At 48.9% G+C, this 25,426-nt stretch overlaps 1 protein-coding gene across 1 annotated transcript in view; it reads left to right on the top strand.

Moving 5' to 3' along the window:
• The first annotated feature begins 401 nt into the window (after window positions 1-401).
• LOC143956797 (uncharacterized) overlaps window positions 402-25,426 on the top strand; it is a 33,111-nt gene continuing 8,086 nt past the window's right edge. The window contains exon 1 of the mRNA XM_077466971.1: window positions 402-829. The gene's annotated coding sequence lies outside the window, so the exon portion shown is untranslated. The remainder of the gene's footprint in view (window positions 830-25,426) is intronic.

Below are 25,426 nucleotides of genomic sequence, written 5' to 3'. Positions count from 1 at the left end.
TCAATATTGAACCCTCCGGACTAAGACTGGGATGCCATTAAAGTTCATGTGTGTGTAAAGGCAGGCGTCCCAATACTTTTGGGAATATAGTGTATTACTCCACTGACACCAATGTAAGGGACATCCTACCCTTTCCTTGTGTCCCGGACATTATATCTAGATATACAGAATGTGTAAAGAAGCGATATAGAGAATGTGGGGGGAGGTGTGATGTAATATATACCTTCTATATACAGTATATACACAGTGTGTCTGTAGAGCCGGGGGGGGGGGGGGGGGGGCTGTCTATTCCTAGTCTCTATACATCTGTTGATGGGGGAGGGGTTCCTGTCTAATGTGTTGGCCATACAAGCAGCTGTGGCATGGTCTTGGTGTCACATTACCCCCCATGTGAAGAGATCTGGATGTGGACGACATTCAGCCTCCTCTCCATCTCTCTCCTTTGGTGTCAGAGTTGGGTGGACGTTGTTGGATCTGGGAAGGTTCCCCCTGAGTTGGGTTGGAGTTTCTTCTATCTGATATCTGCTGGAGAATTGGAATGGGGAGATCAGATGGAGGAGAAGTTCTCCGGGGTTGGATGTCTACTAAAGATCTGGGAGGAAGATGAAGATGATGAGGGTGAGGAGGTTCTTCTGGGAGTGAGGGGGGAAGAGGACTCGTCCTTCAAGATTGACAGAAACTTTTCACTCTGAAAGAGGAAAGAAAAGAAAATCTCCACTTCACTCCAAGCCAAACCACTTCTTATTATTTGTCACCAATTCCACACATCCTCCCCGGAGATAAAGAGGACCGGGAGCATCAGAAATAGAGGGGATCCAGGAGGAGACTGGTAAGGGTCTATACAGCGCACCCCGATATGGTGTACAAAGGGGGCCACATGCTTGTTCCTTCCTTTGCTGACCAGCCCGGCTGCATGCTCGTTACTTCCTTTGCTGACCAGCAAGGGTGAGTTCTCATATTAAGGGATGGGATGGGATGGATGGGATCGCGTTTTAGATCCCATTCACACGTGAGTGTTTTGTAGCCCTACGCCTGAAGCTACAAAACGCTGGAGGGGAAAAAAATCATTATTCTCAATGGAGATGGTTCACATCTCTACTCCAAGTCGCCTGAAACCCTACGCCTGAAGCTCAAACAAGTTCCGGACCCTTTTTTGTCGCGCGAATCGGGCTGATTTGGGCGTTTTCATTCTCATAGAAACGAATGGAAACGCTCGATTTGAGCGTTTAGCGCGACAACGAGCGTTTCTATGAGCGTTTTGACGCTGTATCTGCTCAATGCTTAACATTGGTGACCTTTTGCCCTGCACAAATTCTCGACAAAACGCGGCAAAAAACGCCGCGAATTGCGGTAAAAAACGACGCAATCGCGGTAAAAAAACGCCGCGAATCGCGGTAAAAAACGCCGCAAATCACGGTAAAAAACGCCGCAAAAAACGCTTGAAAAAGCTACGCTCAGGTGTGAATGCAGCCTTCAGTGCCCGTTCACACTACCGCGACTTGTCAGGCGACTTGGCTGCCTGACAAGTCGCGCTCCGTTCTGTACTATGGAACCGTTCTAATAGGAGCGACTCAAGTCGCTCCGACTTAGAAAAAGGTTCCTGTACTATTTTTGGGGCGACTTCAGGCGACTTGCATTGACTTCTATACAGAAGTTGTTTTGCAAGTTGGCGCTGAAGTCGTGTGCAGGTCGCGTCTGTGAGTCGCGCTGCAAGTCGCTTCGCCCCTGTGTGAACGGGCACTAAGGGGACATCGTGCTCTTTTTCTTTCTTTGCATGGTGTGTCCATTACTATCTGTATCGGACTCAAAGGGTCTGTTATTTATTTCCTGGGGACCGTATGCATTTTGCTTTGTGTGAGGTACCCCCTTACAATGCATTTCAGGCTCCAAGGGGGAGGGGGGGAGGGCTTGACATCATTTTGTTTTTCACATTCTTGCTGAAGGATGTACTACAGAAAAATTTACATTTACAAAGAAAGAAGGACACAGACACCCCCCCCCCCCAAAGGTCCCCAAAATAGATAGCAGATAGCTCTATGTTTATTGAGGTAACTCCATAGTGTGATGTGGAAAGCAGAGTATAAAAGGTAATGTGATGGTGGGGGAGGGGGGCACACAGACCCCTTGGGGTATGGGCAGGGTTACCCCTTAAGGTCAACTCATGTATTTTCAGTAGGGATGAGCAAAACACCCCCCCCGATTCGATTTGCAGCAGAACATGTGAACAGGCAAAAAAAAAATGTGCAGACACCATTAAGAGTTTACAGGCATTTCAAGCGACAAACGCGGCTAAACGCGGTAACTCACATTAAGCTGCATTTCGTTTACAGGTGTTTTTCATTTGTTGGTATTTTGAAAACAACATCAAAAAAATCTCTTCTAAACGCAAACGCGACATATAAACGTGGGCAAAACGGACGTTTTAAATGACGGTTACTGTCGGTCAAGTTAAATCGTTCAGGAGAGGTTGTAAAAACGTCCCGTGTACATAAAGCCTTAAAATTTTTGGGACACGAACATGTAAAATCTAAAGCGCTCATTTTAAAGGTTTATATGCATTATTTATATTTTTGGGAGGCAGTGATTTTATTAATGCTTAAAGTGAAACAATAAAAATGAAATGTTCCTTTAACCACTTCAGCCCCGGACCAATTGTCAGCCTAAGGCCGCGTACACACGGGCGGATTGTCTGCCCAACTTAGTCCGCTGAACCGTGTTTCAGCAGACAATCCGGACTTTTTCAGCGGACAGTCTGGCGGACTAAGTCTTTCGGAAATTTCCGTAATTTTGTCCGTCCAAACTTGGTTTCAGCGGACAATCCGCTCGTGAGTAGGCTAGTTCGACGGACTAAGTTTGGCGCATGCTCAGAAAGGATTTACACGGCGAAGGTTGCATTGCAGTGTATTGGACGTCGAAATTTCTAGTCCCGTCGTACGTGCTGTACACGTCATCGCGCAAGCTTTCGGCGGACTGTCTGTTCATCGTGTGTGGTCAAGTCCGTTCATTCAAAATTTGGACGGACTGTCTGTCGGATTGTCTGACGAACTTAGTTGGCCAGACAATCCGCCTGTGTGTACGCGGCCTAAGGACCAGAGGTCTTTTTACAATTTGGCACTGCACTGCTTTAACTGGTAATTGCGCGGTCATGCAATGTTGTACCCAAACGAAATTTGCGTCCTTTTCTTCCCACAAATAGAGCTTTCTTTTGATGGTATTTGATTGCCTCTGTGATTTTTATTTTTTACGATATAAAAGGAAAAAGACTGAAAATTTTGAAAAAAAAAGATATTTTCTACTTTTTGTTATAAGAAAAATCGAATAAACTAAATTTTAGTCATACATTTAGGCCAAAAATGTATTCAGCCACATGTCTTTTGTAAAAAAAAAAATGTCAATAAGCGTATATTTATTGGTTTGCGCAAAAGTTATAGCGTCTACAAACTAGAGTACATTTTCTGGAATTTACACAGCTTTTAATTTATGACTGCCTATCTCATTTCTTGCGGTGCTAAAATGGCAGGGCAGTACAACCCCCCCCCCCCCAAATGTCCCCATTTTGGAAAGTAGACACCCCAAGGAAATTGCTGAGGGGCATGTTGAGCCCATTGAATATTTTTTTTTGTCCCAAGTGATTGAATAATGACACAAAAAAAAAAGTTTACAAAAAGTTGTCACTAAATGATATATTGCTCACACATGCCATAGTTATATGTGGAATTGCACCCCAAAATACATTTTGCTGCTTCTCCTGAGTACGGGGATACCACATATGTGGGACTTTTTGGGAGTCTAGCCGCGTACGGCACCCCGAAATCCAATCACTGCCTTCAGGGTTTCTAAGGGTGCAAATTTTTGATTTCACTCCTCACTACCTATCACAGTTTCAAAGGCCATTAAATGCCAAAATAGCACAAGACCCCCCCAATTGACCCCATTTTGGAAAGTAGACACCCCAAGCTATTTACTGAGAGGCATGTTGAATCCATGAAATATTTTATATTTTGCCACAAGTTGCAGGAATATTACAAACTTTTTTTTTTTTTTGCACAAAGTTGTCACTAAATGATATATTGCTCACACATGCTATGGGCATAAGTCAAATTACACCCCAAAATAAATTCTGCTGCTTCTCCTGAGTACGGGGATACCACATGTGGGGGACTTTTTGGGAGTCTGGCCTCATACAGCACCCTGAAAACCAATCACCTCCTCCGGGATTACTAAGGCAATAAAATGGTGATTTCACTTCCTCACTACCTATCACAGTTTTGGAGGCCATGAAATGACAAGATAGCACAAACCCCCTCCCCCTCCAAATTACCCCATTTTGGAAAGTAGACACCCCAAGCTATTTGCTGAGGGGCATGTTGAGTCCATGGAATATTTTATATTTTGCTGCAAGTTATGGGTATATTACATTTGTTTTTTTTTTATTTACACAACATTGTCACTAAATGATATATTGCTCAAACATGCCATGGTTATATGTGGAATTGCACCCCAAAATACATTCTGCTGCTTCTCCTGAGTACGGGGATACCACATGTGGGGGACTTTTAGGCAGTCTAACCGTGTACAGGACCCCGAAAACCAAGCACCGCCTTCAGGCTTTTTTAATGCCGCGTACACACGAGCGGACTTTTCGAGGGACTAAGTCCGACTGTCTTTCCGACGGACTTTTGACGGAGTTCCCACGGATTTTCCGAATGAACGGACTTGGCCACACACAATCACACCAAAGTCCAACGGATTCGAATGTGATGACGTACGACCGGACTACAATAAGGATCGTTCATAGCCAGTAGCCAATAGCTGCCCTAGCGTCGGTTTTTGTCCGTCAGATTAGCATACAGACGAACAGATTTCTCGGTCCGGCGGAGTTCCAGTAGAAAAATGTAAAGCATGTTCTATTTCTAAATTTCAACCGGATTTTTGGCAAGCAAAGGTCAGATGGAGCCCACACACGATCGAATTGTCCGACGAACTCGTTCCATCGGGCCTTTGCTGTCAAAAAGTCCGGTCGTGTGTACGCGGCATTAGAGTGTAAATTTTTGGTTTCACTCCTCACTGCCTATTACAGTTTCGGAGTCCATGAAATGCCCAGATGGCACAACCCCCCCCCCAAATGACCCCATTTTGGAAAGTAGACACCCCAAGCTATCTGATGAGAGGTATGGTGAGTATTTTGCAGATCTTACTTTTTGTCACAAAGTTTTGAAAATTGAAAAAAAAAAAAAAAGTATTTTCTTTCTTCATTTTCAAAAATAATGAGATCTCCTAATTACCAACCTTGCCTCTTAGAAAATACTTTGGGGTGTCTACTTTCCAAAATGGGTTCATTTGGGGCAGTCTGTGCTATCTTGACATTTCAGGGCCTCCATAACTGTGATAGGTAGTAAGGAGTAAAAGCACAATTTTACGCCTTTAGAAATCCTGAAGGCAGTGATTGGTTTTCGGGGTCCTGTACGCAGCTAGTCTAACAAAAAGTCTCACACATGAGGTATCCCCGTACTCAGGAGAAGCAGCAGAATGTATTTTGGGGTGTAATTCCACACATAACCATGCCACGTTTGAACAATATATCATTTAGTGACAACTTTTGCAAAAAATAAATAAAATAAATTTTCCCGCAACTTGTGCCAAAATATAAAATATTCCATGGACTCAACATGCCTCTCAGCAAAAAGCTTTGAAGTTTCCTCTTTCCAAAATGGGGTCATTTGGGGGGGGGGGGGGGGGGGGGGTTGTGCTATCTTGACATTTCATGGCCTCAAACTGTGATAGGTAGTGAGGAGTGATATCACCATGTTATGCCTTTTAATGCCGCGTACATACGATCAAACAATCAGGTGGAAAAGTCCGGCAAACTCAAGTCCGCCGGACAATCTCCCCGTGTGTAGCTTACGGCGTACTTTTTTTACCCGAAAGTACGGCGGACTTAGAAAGTAGTTTTGCACTCCAGTCTTCCCGCCGGACTTGCATTTCGGCGGACAATCCGGCCGTGCGCATGCCAGTCCGCCGTACTTTTGAAATGAACGGACTTTTCCCACCCGGAGAAAAGTCTGCTCATTTTGAGCACATCTCCAGGTAGGCAGGGTCCTCGAACGATGCGTCGCTGGCCCCGCCACCTGGTATGGACTTAAAGGGGAACCCCAATGCCAAAAAAATCGGCGTGGGGTCCCCCCCAGGTCCACATCAGACCCTTGTCCGAGCACGCTACCCGGCCGGCCAGGAAAGGGGGAGACGAGCGAACTGCCCCCCCTCCTGAGCCTTACCAGGCCGCGTGCCCTCAACATGGGGGGCTCCTTGGGGAAGGGGGGCCGTGCCCAAAGCACCTTGTCCCCATGTTGATGAGGAAAAGGGCCTCTTCCCGACAACCCTGGACATTGGTTGTCGGGGTCTGCGGGCGGGGGGCTTATCTGAATCCGGGAACCCCCTTTAATAAGGGGGCCCCCGGATACTGCCCCCCCACCCTATGTGAATGAGTATGGGGTACAATGTACCCCTACCCATTCATCTGTAAAATAAAGTACAAAAAACACAACACACAAGGGTTAAAATAGTTTATTGCACAGCTCTGGGGGTCTTCCGTCTTTGGGGGTCTTCTCGCCGGACTCCTCCGCTATCTTCTTCTAGCTCTTTTGCTAGCGGAGGAGCCCGGCTTTCTTCCTCGCCACCGCCGCCCTCTTCTTCCAACTTCGGGGGTCTTGTCCCCCTCTTCGGTTCTTCTGCCGGGCCACTGCGCCTTCTTCTAGCTCTTTTACAGGCGGTGGCCCGGTCTTCTGTCGCCGCTGTCATCGCTGACTTCTGTTCTTCTCTTCCTCTCTTCCTCTTCAGATGTTGCTTTGTCGCATCCTCCGCTCACAATGGCTCCGACGCAACGCGCGGCGACTTATATAGGGACATCACCGGATGATGTCCCCGCCCATTATGGTGTCACAGTCCCAGAGGATGCTGGGACTGTGGCATCATAATAGGCGGGGACATCATCCGGTGATGTCCCTATATAAATCGCCACGCGTCGCGTCGGAACCATTGTGAGCGGAGGATGCGACGAGGCAACATCTGAAGAGAGGAAGAGAAGAACAGAAGGCGGCGACGACAGCGGTGACAGAAGACCGGGCCACCGCCTGTAAAAGAGCTAGAAAAAGGCGCGGTGGCCAGGCAGAAGAACCGAAGAGGGGGACAAGACCCCCGAATTCGGAAGAAGAGGGCGGCGGTGGCAAGGAAGAAAGCCGAGCTCCTCCACTAGCAAAAGAGCTAGCAGAAGATAGCGAAGGAGTCCGGCGAGAAGACCCCTGAAGACGGAAGACCCCCGGTGCTGTGCAATAAACTATTTTAACCCTCGTGTGTTGTGTTTTTTTGTACTTTATTTTACAGGTGAATGGGTAGGGGTACATTGTACCCCATACTCATTCACATAGGGTGGGGGGCCGGTATCCGGGGGGCCCCCTTAATAAAGGGGGCTCCCGGATTCCGATAAGCCCCCCGCCCGCAGACCCTGACAACCAACGGCCAGGGTTGTCGGGAAGAGGCCCTTGTCCTCATCAACATGGGCACAAGGTGCTTTGGGGTGGAGGGGCCGCGCGGCCCCCCCTTCCCCAAGGCACCCCCATGTTGAGGGCACGTGGCCTGGGACGGCTCAGGGGGCGGGCGCTCGCTTGCCCCTCCTTTCCTGGCCGGCCGGGTAGCATGCTCGGAAAAGGGTCTGATGTGGACCTGGGGGGGACCCCACGCCGATTTTTTCGGCGTTGGGGTTCCCCTTTAAGTCCATACCAGGTGGCGGGGCCAGCGACGTCTCCTTCGCGGGCCCCGCCTACCTGGAGACCCGCTCAAAATGAGCGGACTTTTCTCCGCGTGTGTGGGCGAGTCCGTTCATTTCAAAAGTATGGCGGATAGTACGGCGGACTTAGTACGCCGTATTAGTCCGCTGAAAAAGTGCCGTGTGTGGGCAAGTAGCCCATTTGGAAAGTCAGGCGGGAAGTCCGTCGGACTAAGTCCGACAGATAGTCGGCTAATTGTGTACGCGGCATTAGAAAGCCTGAAGGTGGTGATTGGTTTTCGGGGTCCCGTACGTGGCTAGGCTCCCAAAAAGTCTCACACATGAGGTATCCCCGTACTAGGAGAAGCAGAAGAATGTATTTTGGGGTGTAATTCTACATATAACCATGGCATGTGTGAGCAATATATCATTTAGTGACAACTTTGTGCAAAAAATATATAAAATTTATTTTCTTGCAACTTGTGGCAAAATATAAAATATTCCATGGACTCAACATGCCTCTCATCAAATAGCTTGGGGTGTCTACTTTCCAAAATTGGGTAATTGGGGGGGGGGGGGGGTTGTGCTATCTTGGAATTTTATGACCTTCAAAACTATGATAGGTAGTGAGTAGGGATGAGCTTCGTGTTCGAGTCGAACGTAAGTTCGACTCGAACATTGGTCGTTCGTGCGTTCGCCGAATTCCGAACGTTTGGGCCGTTCGCGGCAAAATTCGCGTGGCCCACAATGCACTGCGATGGCGCAATGCATTGCTGGCTCACGATTGGCCAAGCATGCACTGTGATCCCGCATGCTTGGCCAATCGCAGCGCCAGCAGCGAGGAGAGCCATGGTTGGCCACAGGCATCCTGCCTGTGGCCAATCATAGCTCAGGCTGTGTAGTGCACGCCCCACACTATATAAGGCCGCCTTTGAGGCGGCCTCGTGTAGTGTGTTAGTTAGCATCTGAAGCAGTGGGTGTTCTGTGTACCTTCAACACAGTTACACACCAATCGTTTTTGGCTGATTTACTATCTTGCTCTTGTGTAGTGGTTACTGTCTGTGCCCTGACCGCAGTATACACCACTATATTCACCTCACCTATATAGCTAGTGATATAGCTTTAATAATAGAGCTTGCAGTCAGTAGTGTTAGTGCGTGCTGTCTGCGTGCTCTGTACCCAGTACATACCACTATATCCACCTACATAGCTGTTCTCTATTTGAGCCCAATTGCCATCTGCAGGAGTTATTGGAAGTTGTGTGTGCTTCCAGCACAGCACAGTATACATCTGTATATACCCCTTTAACTCTGCTGTTTTCTGGTTATTGTCTGCGTGCCCTGACCGCAGTATACACCGTGATATTCACCTCACCTATATAGCTAGTGGTCCATCTTTAACAATAGAGCTTGCAGTCAGTAGTGTCACTCAGGAGATAGTGCGTGCTGTCTGCGTGCTCTGTACCCAGTACATACCACTATTATCCACCTACATAGCTGTTCTCTATTTGGGCCCGATTGTCATCTGCAGGAGTTATTGGAAGTTGTGTGTGCTTCCAGCACAGCACAGCACAGTATACATCTGTATATACCCCTTTAACTCTGCTGTTCTATAAAAAAGGCATCTGCAGGAGTTAGTGGGTGTTGTGTGCATCCAGCACAATATACACTACCCAACTACTGTTTTACCCAACTCCCTTCAGGCCATTACCATGTATGGAAGGCCAGCAAGGAGAGGCAGACAGGCGCGAGCCGATAAAAGAGGGCAAGCAGGCTCTGTGTCTAGAGACAACCGTGCTGGTCATGGACGCGGTGCATTGTCATCAGCACGTGGCCATGGGACATGCTTGTCCTTCTTTTCTGCAGCTGGACATGTTGAACCGCAACATGCCAACGACTAGGTAGAGTGGATGACCAAGCCCTCTTCATCCTCCTCATCCTCTCTCACCCAGTCTCAGGGTAGTAGCAAAGCAGCTGCCAACGCATCGTCTTCCCTCCTCTCAATGTCATCATCAGTGACTCCTTCCCTAGACCCACCACGTCCTCCTGAGGAGTCTCCTGAACTCTTTGAGCACAGTGTTGGGTACATGCTCCAGGAGGATGCCCAGTGTTTGGTGGGCTCTGATGATGACACTCAGCTAGAGGAAGGCAGTAGCGTGAGCGCAGAGAGAGAGGATGCTCAAGAAGCACAGCAATCTGGCAGTCATGTTCCACAAGCTGCAGTATACTGCCAGGTTTGCTACAGCGATGAAGAGGGAGGGGATGATGAGGGCACTGACTCCACGTGGGTGCCTGGAAGGAGGGAGGAGGAGGAGGAGGAGGAGGAGGAGGAGAAGGAGGAGGCACATGTCCAACGAGGCAGGATGCCCTCCGGGGGCCAGCTTAGGGGCAGCACACCGACTGAATCACACCGCAGAGCTCCGCCTGCGTAGAGCGCTTCCTCTGCGCGTTATTCTAAAAGTTCTTAGGTGTGGGCCTTTTTTGAGACGAGTGCATCAGATCGCACCGCTGCAATTTGCAACATATGTCTCAAGCGTATCTCACGTGGCCAAAACATCAGCCGCTTGGGCACCACATGCTTGACCAGACATATGTTGACCTGCCATGCAGCTCGTTGGCAAGCTTACCTCAAAGACCCACACCAAAGAACAAAGCGGACCTCTCCTTGCTCCTCATCAGCTGGCATCTCCAACCCCACTAGACCTTCAGTCCTCTCTGAAACCTGCTCTGAGAGGAATGAAGGTGTAGAATTAGGTGTGTCACAGCCAAGTGCTTCCGGGAACTCTGTTAGTGGTACATCCACATCCGATTATAGCAGGCAAATGTCCCTGCCCCAGCTGCTGGACCGGCGGAAGAAGTTCACTCCCAGCCATCCACATGCCCAGCGGTTGAATACTAGCTTGGCTAAATTGCTAGCACTTCAACTGCTGCCTTTTCAGTTGGTAGACTCGGCCGCCTTCCGTGAGTTTGTACAGTGTGCGGTTCCTCAGTGGCAGGTCCCCAAACGCCACTTTTTCTCACGGAAGGCGATTCCGGCTCTCTACCGGCATGTGGAAGGCAATGTCCTTGCCTCGCTGGACAGGGCGGTCAGCGGTAAGGTGCATATTACCGCTGACTTATGGTCCAGCAGGCATGGACAGGGACGTTACCTGTCTTTCACGGCCCATTGGGTCACTCTTCTGGCTGCTGGGAAGGATGCAGGACAAGGTGCAGTAGTGTTGGAGGTTGTTCCGCCACCACGCCTCCAAAATGCTACTATTGGTTGTGACACACGTCTCTCCTCCACCCCCTCCTCTTCTTCTTCCTCCATGGCCTCTTCCAGTGCTCTGTCCTCAGAACCAGCGGTGCTCCGTAGGCGTTCCAGGGGCTACGCAAGTACGCAGGCAAAACGATACCATGCCGTGCTTGCGCTGGTTTGTTTGGGGGACAGGAGCCACACTGGGGCGGATGTTTTGTCAGCTCTGCAGGGGCAGGCCGAGAGGTGGTTGACGCCACGCCAGCTTAAGCCAGGAATGGTGGTTTGCGACAATGGCACCAACCTCCTCTCCGCCCTCCGACAGGGACAACTGACCCATGTGCCCTGTGTAGCTCACGTCCTTAACCTGGTGGTGCAGCGGTTCTTGGGCAGGTACCCCGGCTTACAGGATGTCCTGAAGCAGGCCAGGAGAGTCTGTGTGCATTTCCGCCGATCATTTAATGCCTGTGCTCGGCTGGCTGAGCTCCAAAAGGAGTTGAACCTGCCCAAGAACCACCTTATATGTGACATGCCCACCAGATGGAACTCAACATTGGCCATGCTGCAGCGGCTGCACACGCAGCAGAGGGCCATCAATGAGTACCTGTGCGACTACGGCACCAGGACAGGGTCAGGGGAGCTTGGTTTTTTCTCACCACGCCAGTGGGGCATGATCAGGGATGCATGCACTGTCCTGTCACCTTTTGAGGAGGCCACAAGGATGGTGAGCAGTGACAGTGCATGCATCAGTGACACTGTACCTCTTGTCCACCTCTTGGAGCATACGCTGCGTGGAATAATGGACAGGGCACTTGAGGCAGAACAGAGGCAGGAAGAGGAGGACTTCCTTGCCTCTCAAGGCCCCCTTTATCCAGACAGTGTTCCTGCTGTGCCACCCATCACACAGGAAGAGGGTGAGGAGGAGGAAGAGGAGGAGGAGGATGATTGTGTCAGCATGGAGGTGGAGGCTGGCACTCAGCATCAGCATCAGCAGCAGCAGTCTTATAGGGATGATTTACAGTCCCAAGAAACACGTGGACTTGTACGTGGCTGGGAGGAGGTAGCTGCGGATCATGTTGCCCTTAGTGACCCAGAGGACTCCGGACCGAATGCCTCAGCTAACCTACGCTGCATGGCCTCCCTGATCCTGCAAAGCCTGCGGAAGGATCCTCGTATTCTTCGGATCAAGGAGAGGGACCATTACTGGCTGGCCACTCTCCTTGATCCACGGTACAAGGGTAAGGTTGCCGACCTTATCTTGCCATCGCAGAGGGAGTAGAGGATGAGACATCTCCGGGAGGCCTTGCAGAAAGCTCTGTGCAACGCGTTCCCAGAGACTGGGAGGTCACAAACTCCTGGTCCTGGACAACGTGTTGCTGAGGCATCAGTCAGAAGGAGCGGTGGAGAAGGTGGCCGTCTGACTGATGCTTTCAGACAATTTTTTAGTCCGCAGCCCCAAGGTATGATTGGTTCCAGCAGCCATCGCCAGCGTCTAATTTACATGGTGCAGGAATACCTAGGGGCACCTTTCCCACTGAAAATCCTCTGGCTTACTGGGTCTTGAGGATGGATCACTGGCCAGAGCTTGCACAGTATGCAATTGAGCTACTGGCCTGTCCTGCATCCAGCGTTCTTTCGGAACGCACCTTCAGTGCTGCTGGTGGCTTCGTTACCGATCACAGGGTGCGCCTGTCCACCGAATCAGTTGATCGACTGACCTTCATCAAGATGAATCAGTCTTGGATCACCCACAGCTACCAAGCACCTATAGCTGATGTAACCGAATAATTTTTTTTGAAATACCACATCCCTTCAAGACTGCCTATGCTGATGCTGAGTGACTGTCCTGTTATGTTGATTGTCTATCCTCTTCCTCCTCCGCTGATATGTTGGAAGAACATTTTTGGTTCTGGGTGATGCCAGCAGCCCAATTTTTCTGCCCCTGTTTAACAGGGGCGTTTAATTACAATTTTTGATGCAATGCTTTGCAGCAGGGCTAATTCCTGCAATAAAACTAGAGTATATGGCAGAGGTTGCAGTGTGATGGCACCAGTGCCTAAGGCCCAATTTTTCTGCCCCTGTTCAACAGGGGTGTTTAATTACATTTTTTGATGCAATGCTTTGCAGCAGGGCTAATTCCTGCAATAAAACTAGAGTATATGGCAGAGGTTGCAGTGTGATGGCACCAGTGCCTAAGGCCCAATTTTTCTGCCCCTGTTTAACAGGGACATGTAATTACAATTCTTGATATAATATTTCACAGGAGGGCCCCTTCCTGTGCCCACCCAGAGTAACGGTGAGGACTTATAGTGTTGTGGCACCAGCACCACAACCACCAAAGGTCAATTTTTCTACCACTGTTCAACAATGGCATGTAATTACAATTCTTGATATAATCGTTCACAGCAGGGCGCTCCAGCGCCCACCAAGAGTCACTTTGAGGGCTTACAATGTTGTGGCAAAACCAACACCTTGTTCCACCATTTCTGCAGAGCATATAGGGCAGGCCCCACTTTCAAACATCCAATTTACAAACATCTCCTACTTGCAAACGGAAGGAGACAACAGCAAGTGAGATGAAAAAAGATGTACGACAAAACAAATTATACAGGGGTGATAACCCTTCCCTATGTTTTCCAAAAAGCTTAAAAATAGATTTTTTGACTGGAGCTACACTTTAAAAATGTACCTGTTGAAAATTACAAACAGATTCAACTTAACACAACAAACCTACACAGTCCCTGTCTTGTTTGCACCGCCTGTATACTGCTGTTCTGAGTATATAGGGCCTGGGGGCCACACGTATTTCCTTTTTTTAATATGGGTACGGGGTTCCCCTTAATATGCGTACAAGACCCAAATAGGCTGGTAATGGGCAGGGAGGGCTACCCATGCCATTTTTCTCAATGATTTTCAACCATATTGCAGGAACCGGATATAACATTAAAACCGCAAGCAGTTTTAAATGGTGTTATTTCCGTTAAATGTCATTTTGTGCAGGGACTGTTCTAAACACGGGAAACACGTGGCACTTCACAGGCATACTACAGACACCCCCCAGGCACCATATTTAAAGGAATATTTCACTTTTTTTTTCACTTTAATCGTCATTAAAATCAGTGCTCCCGCCAAAACGGCCATTTTTAAAACTTTTTTTTGCAGTGACCCATGTCCCCTGAGGCAGGAGGCAGGTCCCCAAACCCTTTTTAGGACAGTATCTTGCATATCAGCCGTTAAAATTAGCACTTTCCATTTCGAACGTTCGAGTCCCATAGACTTCAATGGGGTTCTAACGTTCGTTACGAACGCGGGGTCCGTTCGAAAGTTCTGGTGCGAACCGAATCGGGGGGTGTTCGGCTCATCCCTAGTAGTGAGGAGTGATATCAAACATTTACATCCTTAGAAATCCTGAAGGCGGCGATGGATTTCGGGATCCTGTACACGGTTAGACTCCCAAAAAGTCACACACATGTAGTATCCCTGTACTCAGGAGAAGCAGAAGAATGTATTTTGGGATGTAATTCCACATATAACCATGCTATGTTTGACCAATATATAATTTAGTGACAACTTTGTGCAAAAAAAAATAAATAAAAAAACAAATGTAATTTTCCCGAAACTTTTGGCAAAATATAAAATATTTCATAGACTCAACATGCCGATCAGCAAATAGCTTGGGTTGTCTAGTTTCCAAAAAGGAGTCATGGTGGGGGTTGAACTGTCCTGGCATTTTATGCACAACATTTAGAAGCTTATGTCGCACATCACCCACTCTTCTAACCACTTGAAGACAAAGCCCTTTCTGACACTTTTTGTTTAGGTTGGGTCGGGGTCAGGGGCGGACTGACCATTGGGCCACTCGGGCACTGCCCGAGGGCCCCATACCACTAGGGGGCCCCATCAGGGTTGCCAGCCTCAGTAAAAACAGGGACAGTATGTAAAAATCTGTGTTTTTTTTACATCTGTCTCTGAAATGTCCCTTACCGACATCCTTTTGGTCTAAAAATCCCAAGATTATAGCTGCCTCACCTCTCCAGTACCTTCTCAGCCAATAGAAACCTGTTTGTGTATACTGTGTGATTGTATACTGTGTGTGTGTGTTTGTGTCTACTGTGTGGCCCCATAATCTCTGATTGCCTGGGGGGCCCCATAATCTCCTATTGGCCGGGGGCCCCATGAGTTGTCAGTCCGCCCCTGGTCGGGGTACTCGGGAGGACATAAGGAAAATGCCTCCCATGCAGCCGGCTTACTGCATTTGTATTGGGAAGGTGAGGTGGAGCACCGTCTGGAAATAGAAGGGCTGTGATGATCTCTTGCTGGAATTTAAGGAAGGATCCAGTTCCTCCTGAATCTTTGTATAGCACAAAAGCATTCAGCAGAGCCAACTGGAATAAATATACGGACACTTTTTTGTACCAGCGTCTGGCCTTACAGGCAATTAGTTATGGCAACAACAACTGGCCGTTGAGGTCCACCCCTCCCATATTTAAGGTTATATTTGTGGACACAGAGGGGTTTCTCCACAACACCAGTCGCCGTAGGAATTTGGACCACTGTGTCTGCATGAAGGGAGGAAAGAACGAAAACATTCTTATTATCCTTCTACTTCACAGTGAGCAAATTATTAAATCTCAAGCAGGCTCTCTCCCCCAGCCTAATATGGGAATCTACAAGCTGCTGGGGAAAGCCCCGATGATTAGATCGCATGGTGACACATGTGCCACTTTGATGATCAAACAAGTGACTAAAAAGTGTCTCGAAACAAATCACCTAACTGGCTAACTAGCCACCAACCATACACCCACCAACCATGACACTCACCAACCACCAACCATGACACCCACCAACCATGACACCCACCAACCACCAACCATGACACCCACCAACCACCAACCATGACACCCACCAACCATGGCACCCACCAACCACCAACCATGACACCCACCAACCATGACACCCACCAACCATGACACCCACCAACAACCAACCATGACACCCACCAACCATGGCACCCACCAACCACAAACCATGACATCCACCAACCATGACGCCCACCAAACACCAACCATGACACCCACCAACCATGATACCCACCAACCATGACATACACCAACCATGACACCAACCATGCCACCCACCAACCATGCCACCCACCAACCATGACACCAACCAACCACCAACCATGCCACCCACCAACCATGACACCAACCATGCCACCCACCAACCATGACACCAACCAACCACCAACCATGCCACCCACCAACCATGACACCCACCAACCATGACAGGGCGTGTAACTCCTGTTGTGGTTGCAACATCTGTACACTACTGATGGGCAAACGGTTTGGTCCAGGCATGAATTAAGCCTGAACATTGGCTGTTCAGCTGTTCGCCAAACACCCAAATTGTCCGGGCATTCAACCATTTGCTTGGCCCGCCGATTGCCCCACAATGCACTAAATGCCACACAGTGCATTGGAAGCCCTGCTTGGCTAAAGCAATGAAGGATTTGTCCAATCAGGGCACAGAGCTCTGTCAGAGCCATGATTGGAGATAGTAATGATGACTGTATCCAATCATGGCTCATTGATCATAGACCCACCCCATTATAAAATGTTCCTTCCCAGAGCAGCCATTTGCAGTGCGATAGCGGAATGGAGAGAGATAGAACCTGACTCTGTTCAGTGCTACTAGACAGTCAGTGTGCTATTATCAGTGGCTAACTCACATAACTCACTAACTCGTATAGCGCTGGCTCCTGATGAGCAGACACTATTGTTTTTTGAAAAGTTAATTTGCCTGAAACCACAGTTGGATTTTGGAACTATTTCTCTAAATTTCTGGTTTCAGAACCAGTCCAGCTGGGTTGCACTGGCTTCTTCTTGACAACAGGTGTCGCTGTCACTGCAGGCAAGAGTAGAAACACAGTCTAGCTGGGTGCTTTGAATGCCACTAGTCTCTCGGAACCAGCCCAGTGGGAGTGTTTTCCTGCTGTGCATTCTGGGGGGTGGTATTTAAGGTATCGATGCCACGTGGTTTGGGGTTCCATTTTGGATTTTCTGTCTGTTCGGTTCTGGTGGTCCTCCTGACTCAGCCCCATGGCCCTCCTGGCCTGGGGTGTGGAACCATGGATTCCAAGTCTCGGGGCCGGCTGGCCCGAGGCGACACAACTACAGGGACAGGCCCGAGTGAAGTTCCGGGGCCTACTGATCCAAGGGTGGTCCGGTGCCGTCTCATATGAAGGGAGAGACCCAGCAACTGATGAACCCCAGGGAAGGACTCTTCAGGAGAAGGCCGTGCGCAAGGCTGGCTTCTCTGAAGGAGCCTGGATGCTTAGTTGAAGGACACAGCCTGGATCAACACTCATATGGTATCGCCGGGTCGGCTGAGAGAACCTGTTACCGTATGTTAACTCTTTAAACGCTCAAATATACATCACAAGTCTGTGGCAGAGACTTTACCGAGCACCCTACCGGCTACTAGTCCTAGTGCGAGGAGGTCTATCTGGGGGTTGTTAAATCCAGTTGTGAAATGGTCTTTATTCTCTGGATTTTCTCTAAGGACTTCTATTATTTTTGCAATCTAAGTACCTGAACTCACTCCTAACCCTCTACCCTTTATTGAAAGACTCTGTTTATGTTCTAAATAAATAACCCAAAAGAGGATTCAGTGTTATTTTCCACATTCTTTGGGCCATCTACCACAAGAACCCCTAGACGGAGAAGCAAACAAGGAGGAAACGGTAAGCCCAAATAAAACCAGCAGCTCCTTCGGGGGTCAGTGCTACACTAGCGTCACCAGTGACATGAATACAGCGATCGATTAGTGACATTGGTGACAGGGGGTAAAAGGGTTAACTGGGGGGCGATCAAGGGGTTAAACCTTTATTAGGGGGGCTTAGGGAGGGTAACCTAGACCTAATTGGGGCTAATACTAACTGCCCTAATGCTTATTTCAGTCACAAATGCAGTGATCAGTGAAAAATCTGAAAACTGCAATTGGTGACACAGTGACAGGGAGTGAAGGGGTTAACGGGGGGGGGGCGATTGGGGATGATCAGGGGGTGGAAAGAGTACCTGTGTGTACTGGTGTTAGTGTGCTGTTGGTGCAACTCATGGTTAGATGTCTCCTCTCTCTCACTGGAATTGAAAAGACTCCACGAGGAGAGATGATATCGCTTCCTCCTGTCTGTGTTTACATTTACACAGGCAGGGGAAGCTCTTCATTCCTTGGAAGTGATCGCCAAGTCCAGACCATAAATCATTGGCCTGGCCCTGGAGACTGATCACTCCCCTAATGAACTCGAATGCCGCGGGCATGGGGAGGGACCCGAACGCTGCGGGCATGGGGAGGGGGCGTTATTGCGCCCACCGCCCACGGGGAGGGTGGGACGTGCAGGTACTCCCATTTGCCCACTCGTGCCATTCTGCCAACATACATCGGCGTGCAGTGGTCAGGAACTGGTTAATAAAAATAGTCCAGCTCAGGCTTGGGGACTCTTCATGGTGCTTTTGGTGGGTGCTACCACCTGTCAATCGCAACCAACCCAAGTAAATGGGGCAACTCTACAAGTGCCCCACAACTGCATGCAGAGGAGTCCAAGGGGTTAAAGCAGTTGGTGAGAAAGCAACAAAATGCTGCCTGCTTTAATGCTTTTGTTTGCTGTACTCACAAGGTTGCAGGGCATTTGCAGAGTGGCCTCATTCACTTGAATGGGTCATGCTTGGCAGGTGCTACAGCCCCCAGCCATACACCCACCAACCATGACGCCCACCAACCACCAACCATGACACCCACCAACCACGACACCCACCAATCACTAACCATGACATCCACCAACCATGACACCCACCAACCATGACAACCACCAACCATGATACCCACCAACCATGACGCCCACCAACCACCAACCATGACACCCACCAAACATGACGCCCACCAACCATGACACCCTCCAACCACCAACGATGACACCCACCAACCATGACACCCACCAACCATGACACCCACCAACCATGACATCCACCAACCATGACATCCACCAACCATGGCACCCACAAACCATGACAGGGCATGTAACTCCTGTTGCGGTTGCAACATATATACACTAGTGATGGGCAAACAGTTTTGCCCAGGCATGAATTAAGCCTGAACATTGGCTGTTCAGCTGTTCGGCAAAAACCCAAATTGTCGGGGCATTAAACATAGAAATATGTTTATTGGTTACATGAAACAAGTGGATCAGACAATCATAAAAAGACGTCTAACAACAAATTTTGTATGATAAAACAAACATAGCACAAAACATGATACAACAGTACATATAAAATGATATTAGTACTCTCCAGTGGATGGTGATCCCTGGTATCCAACGCATTTCCACCTCCATCAGGTGTAAAGAGTAGGTGTAAGTACGATCAAAAACCTATATTTTAGCTCAGATAGAGTAGCTTCATATAACGAGCAAGTGGGGCAGCTGTCAGGATGGGGCTACAGGTCAACGTCAGCTTAAGATCAAAGTCTAGAACAATGAATTCCCAAATCCGTTAAATAACAGATAAGTAGCAGCAGTTGGAGGTGCGGACTGGCATGTTCTCCTTTTTTCAGGTGTATGCTCAGGTAGGTAGTGGGGAAGGAGCTAGCCAAAGCCTTAAAATAAGGCTCCCAAATCAGTGGGTGCCTCGATAATCCCTATCTTCCTGTTTGAGACTTTGGGAGGTTTCCCATAGGGCTTTTCATTTGGCTGTATTATTTCTTTCTGTTGGGGTAGAAAAATATTTAACCCTTAGCACTATCAGGGGGTCACATGTCTGCCCTGTCTGTCCTTTTTCAACATTCTCTATCTACTAATTCACTCATTTTTACTTTCATTCAATGTACCTGTCAGGGCTGGCTTAGCCCTTCCTTCTCTGGGCTGGTCGCTCAGCTGTCGGCTAATTGCCAGGTCTGTTTTCTCTCCACAGTTACCAGCTGTTCCCGATGATGCTAGTCTGACCTGCCAACTTAAAGCCTTCCAGCTCACTTCACCTCTGCCTTCGCCTTGGTCACATCACTAGAAACCAGGTTGGGGACAGGGTCTGGCTGTCATCTCGCAACCTCCAGCTTCGTGTTCCCTCACTGAAGTTTGCACCTCAGTTTATTGGGCCTTTCCATATCCTTCGCAGGATTAGTATGCACATCTCAAATGTGTTTCATGTCTCGTTATTGAAACCGTTGGTCTGTAACTGATTTACCACCTCGGTGCCACGTCCTCACCTTATTCAGGTTGAGAACCATGAGGAGTATGAGGTACAATCCATTGTTGTCACCCCCGTAGGTTCCATGGGCGCATACAGTACCTGGTGCATTGGAAGGGGTACGGTCTGGAGGAACGCTCCTGGGTTTCATCCTCTGATGTACATGCCCCTGTCCTCCTCCGCAAGTTCCATAGATGGTTTCCCCTCAAGCCCGGTGGCCCTCTGAGGGAGAGGGGTCATTGAGGGGGGATACTGTCAAGGTTGGCTTAGCCCTTCCTTCTCTGGGCTGGCTGCTCAGCTGTCGGCTAATTGCCAGCTCTCTTCTCTTTCCACAGTTACCAGCTGTTCCTGATGATTCTCGTCTGACCTACCTACTTAAGGCCTTCCAGCTCACTTCACCTCTGCCTTCGCGTTGGTCACATCACAAGAAACCATCTCCTGCGGTTTGTTTAAAGACTGGCTTGCTGACATCCCTTCTGGCTCCTTATCCTGCTTGCTGTTGCTCTACTTGAATCCCTGACTTCTGGCCTGGCTGACGACCCGATCTGGTTACTGGACTCTGGCTATGCTTGACTACGCTTTTTCTATTTACCTTTTTATTTTTATTAATAAACAAGTGTGATTTAATTGTACTTCTGATTCAGTCCGATTCATGTTTTCTGACAGTAGGCGAAGGCCATGAATTCAGGAGATACAGTCAATCCACTTGTTGGTAATATTTTTTCCAGATTGGATGTGCAAGATCACCGCATGGATCAGTTTGCCTTGGCGTTACAAACGCTCCTGAATCGCACGGCTCACCTGGAATCCCCCACGGTGGCTGCTCCGGTACAACCTGAGTCACAGGCCGTCCCTGCTGCTGCGTAAGTCTCTGTGCAGGCACCCGCCTCGAGTATTACCTCTATAAGAGGTATGTCTGGTTCTGTTCCGCTTCCCCAGCGATTTGGGGTTGATCCAGTTCAATGCAGAGGGTTTCTCAATCAGGTTGAGATATACTTCGAGATGCTGCCCGAGGCGTTTCCCATGGACAGAAGCAAAGTAGGTTTTGTGATATCTTTGCTTTCTAAGAGAGCCTTGGCCTGGGCTAACCCTCTATGGGAGACGCAAAAACCTGTTGTCTTGAGTTACCCTCAGTTTGTGGCCTCCTTTAAAAGGGTATATGACGTTCCCGCACGCTCCGCTTCTGCTGCCAAGTGCTTCATGTCCATCAAACAGAGTATGAGAACTGTTGCCGACTATGCCATTGAATTCCATACTCTGGCAGCAGAGGTTGCTTGGAACAATGAGGCCCTCATGGCTGCTTTTTCTCATGGTCTCTCGGATTCCATCAAGGATGAGATAGCAGCCTTAGATATACCCACTGAGCTGGAGAGCTTGATCTCGTTTGCCATCCTCATTGACTCCAGACTCAGAGAAAGACTTTCTCTTAAGGAGCGCTTGCGGAAGCCTCCTGTACATTTGCCTCCAAGCTTTGTAGCCCCAGCCATGCCTCCCTCACCTTCCATGCCTCCTGGTACCGAGTTGGTCAGTGAAGATGAACCCATGCACCTTGGCTTCACGCGTCTCTCTGCAGATGAGAGAGCCTTTAGGAGGAGGGAGCGATTGTGCCTTTATTGTGGCCAGGCAAGTCACTTTTTGAAGTCTTGTCCTACCCGTCCAGAGAACGCCCGAACCTTGAGGTCCTGTCATGGACAGACCTTAGGTGGCGTTGTTTCGTTCCCAGTTATCCAGAAGGATAAGCCCCTGGTTTCGGTCACCCTTTCTTGGGCTGAGTCGTCCATCGAGATACAGGCTCTAATCGACTCTGGGGCTGCAGGTCTGTTCATTGATGCTGCCTTTGTATCGCAGCACTCGATTCCGCTGCAGCTGCGTGACACTCCACTTGCCATTGAGGCTCTTGACGGGAGACCTTTACAGCCTGCCCATGTGACTGATGAGACGGTTCCATTGTCCATGGCCATAGGGGATCTTCACCATGGGATAATCCAATTCCAAGTTATTTCCTCACCCAGGTTTCCGCTGTTTATTGGTTATCCTTGGTTACAGAGGCACAACCCCTCTTTTGATTGGCTCCGTGCTGAGGTTCTCTCCTGGTCACCACAATGCAGTGAGACATGTTTCCTGAAGGTATCCAAGGTCCTGTGCACCTCTTTACTCCCCTCCCTGCCGGAGAAGTACCGCGTTTTTAGCGATGTCTTTGATAAAGATCAAGCCGGTAGTTTGCCTCCACACCGGTCTTATGATTGCGCAATTGACCTTCAACCTGGTGCTATACCTCCTCATGGTCGGGTTTACCCTTTGTCGGTCTTGGAGGATAAGGTCATGCGCAAGTCCTCGTCTCCTGCTGGTGCTGGTTTCTTCTTTGTGAAAAAGAAGAGCGGTGAACTGAGACCTTGTATAGATTATAGGGGTCTCAATCGTGTCATGCTTAAGAATGCCTACCCGATTCCATTGATTACATAGTTATTTGACCGCCTCAAGAGAGAAACGGTTTTCGCAAAGCTTGACTTGAGAGAGGCATACAATCTTGTGAGGATTAAGGAGGGCGACGAGTGGAAAACTGCGTTTAATATCAGAATAGGCCATTATGAATACCTGGTAATGCCTTTTGGCCTTTGTAATGCCCCGGCAGTTTTCCAGGAAAAAATTAACGATGTCCACCGAGATTTGTTGCAATTGTGTGTGGTGGTTTATCTCGATGATATCCTCATATTTTCCAAGTCCCTGGAGAGCCACCACACAGATGTCTGTCGTTTGCTTCAGAAAGTAAGAGAGAAAAATCTCTATTGTAAACTGGAGAAGTGCGAGTTCCATCGTGAACAGGTTACATTCCTGGGCTATGTCATTTCCACTGCTGGTTTTTTGATGGACACAGAGAAACTTTCGGCAGTCCTACAGTGGCCTCGACCTGTGGGTTTACATCCTCTGCAGCATTTCCTGGGCTTTGCCAACTACTATTGGAAGTTTATTCGTAACTTCTCGTCTCTGGTCAGGCCCCTGACTGATATGACCAGAAAGGACAGTAACCCACAAAGTTGGTTTCCGGAGTCCATTAAGGCCTTTGAGACTCTCAAGGCTGCCTTTGTTTCTGCTCCTGTTTTGGCACATCCTGATCCTACGTTGTCTTTTATCCTAGAAGTTGATGCTTCTGAGACTGGAGTTGGCACCCTTCTGTCTCAACGTCCTAACTCTGAGAGCGCTATGCATCCGTGTGGCTACTTTTCCAAGAAATTGTCACCTGCTGAGTGCAATTATGAGATTGGTGACAGAGAGCTGTTGGTGATAATTTTAGCCCTGAAAGAATGGAGACATCTCCTGGAAGGTACCACTGTGCCCGTTCTTATTCTTACTGACCATAAGAGTCTTACATTCTTGTCTGAGGCTAAGCGACTCTATCACAGAAGGGCGCGATGGGCTCTTTTCTTGTCAAGCTTTAATTACCTTGTCTCATTCTTACCCAGTACTAAGAATGTAAGGGCTGATGCCTTGTCATGACAATTTTCCTCCACTTCCAAGCCAGAGTTGGTTCCGGTTCCTATGATTCCTCCTGATCATATCTTGGCTACGGTTCGCACCAGTTTTACTTCTCCTTTGGGTGACAAAATTCTTGCTGCTCAGGTCCATGCTCCTCCTGATAAACCGTGTGACCGCTTTGTCCCAGAGAGTCTCCGTACTGCTGTGCTCCAGACTTACCATTCTCCCAAGGCAGCTGGCCATCCTGGGAAGAATCAACTCATTTGAGCCATTTCCCAACAATTCTGGTGGCCTAGTCCTACGGGCTGATGTTACTGCCTTCGTAGCTGCCTGTCCCGTGTGTGCTCAGAGTAAGACTCCACAACACCTTCCAGTGGGCCTCCTACAACCCATACCCAATGGAGAGAGGCCCTGGACTTACCTGTCTATGGATTTCATTGTGGAATTGCCCAACTCCCAAGGCAACACTGTTATCCTTATGGTGGCTGACTGGTTCTCAATGATGTTTCATTGTATTCCACTTAAGAAGTTGCCCACCTCTAAGGAACTGGCTTCCATTTTTGCTTGGGAGATCTTTCGCTTACATGGGCTAACCAAAGTGATTGTCTCGGATAGGGGCAGCCAGTTTTGTCTCCCGGTTCTGGCGAGCCTTTTGTGCACAGTTGGGAATCCAGCTTGCGTTCTCTCCTGCGTATCACCCGCAGTCTAATGGGGCCGCAGAACGAGTCAATCAGTCCTTGGAGCAATTCCTACATTGCTATATTTCTGACCATCATAACTGGTCTGACCTATTACCTTGGGCAGAATTTGCTCACAACAGTGCCATGAATTCTGCCTCCCGATTGTCTCCATTTATGGCAAATTATGGTTTCCAACCTTCCATGTTGCCTGACTCGTTTGTTCCGCAGAGTATTCCTGCAGTAGAGGAGCATCTCCGTGATCTTTGTTCCACTTGGGTACAAGTCCAGGAGGCTTTGCGTCATGCTAATGATAGGTACAGACTCCATGCTGACTGCAGACACCTGCCTGCGCCTTCCTACCAGGTTGGGGACAGGGTCTGGCTGTCATCTCACAACCTCCGGCTTCGTGTTCCCTCACTGAATTTTGCACCTCAGTTTATTGGGCCTTTCCATATCCTTTGCAGGATTAGTATGCGCATCTCAAATGTGTTTCATGTCTCCTTATTGAAACCGTTGGTCTGTAACCGATTTACCACCTCGGTGCCACGTCCTCACCCTATTCAGGTTGAGAACCATGAGGAGTATGAGGTACAATCCATTGTTGACTCCAGTAGGTTCCGTGGGCGCATACAGTACCTGGTGCATTGGAAGGGATATGGTCTGGAGGAATGCTCCTGGGTTTCATCCTCTGACGTACATGTCCCTGTGCTCCTCTGCGAGTTCCATAGACGATTTCCCCTCAAGCCCGGTGGCCCTCCGAGGGAGAGCGGTCATTGAGGAGGGGATACTGTCAGGGCTGGCTTAGCCCTTCCTTCTCTGGGCTGGCTGCTCAGCTGTCGGCTAATTGCCAGCTCTCTTCTCTCTCCACAGTTACCAGCTGTTCCTGATGATGCTCGTCTGACCTGCCTACTTAAAGCCTTCCAGCTCACTTCACCTCTGCCTTTGCCCTGGTCACATCACTGAAACCATCTCCTGTGGTTTGTTTAGAGACTGGCTTGCTGACATCCTTTCTGGCTCCTTATCCTGCTTGCTGTTGCTCT

The sequence above is a fragment of the Lithobates pipiens genome, unplaced genomic scaffold (genome assembly GCF_037356315.1).
Source record: "Lithobates pipiens isolate NorthernLeopardFrog02 unplaced genomic scaffold, aLitPip1_a1.2 Scaffold_41, whole genome shotgun sequence".
In the NCBI taxonomy this organism is placed as follows: Eukaryota; Metazoa; Chordata; class Amphibia; order Anura; family Ranidae; genus Lithobates; species Lithobates pipiens.
Note: the sequence above shows the minus strand (reverse complement) of the source record. Positions and strands in the feature narration are given on the sequence as shown.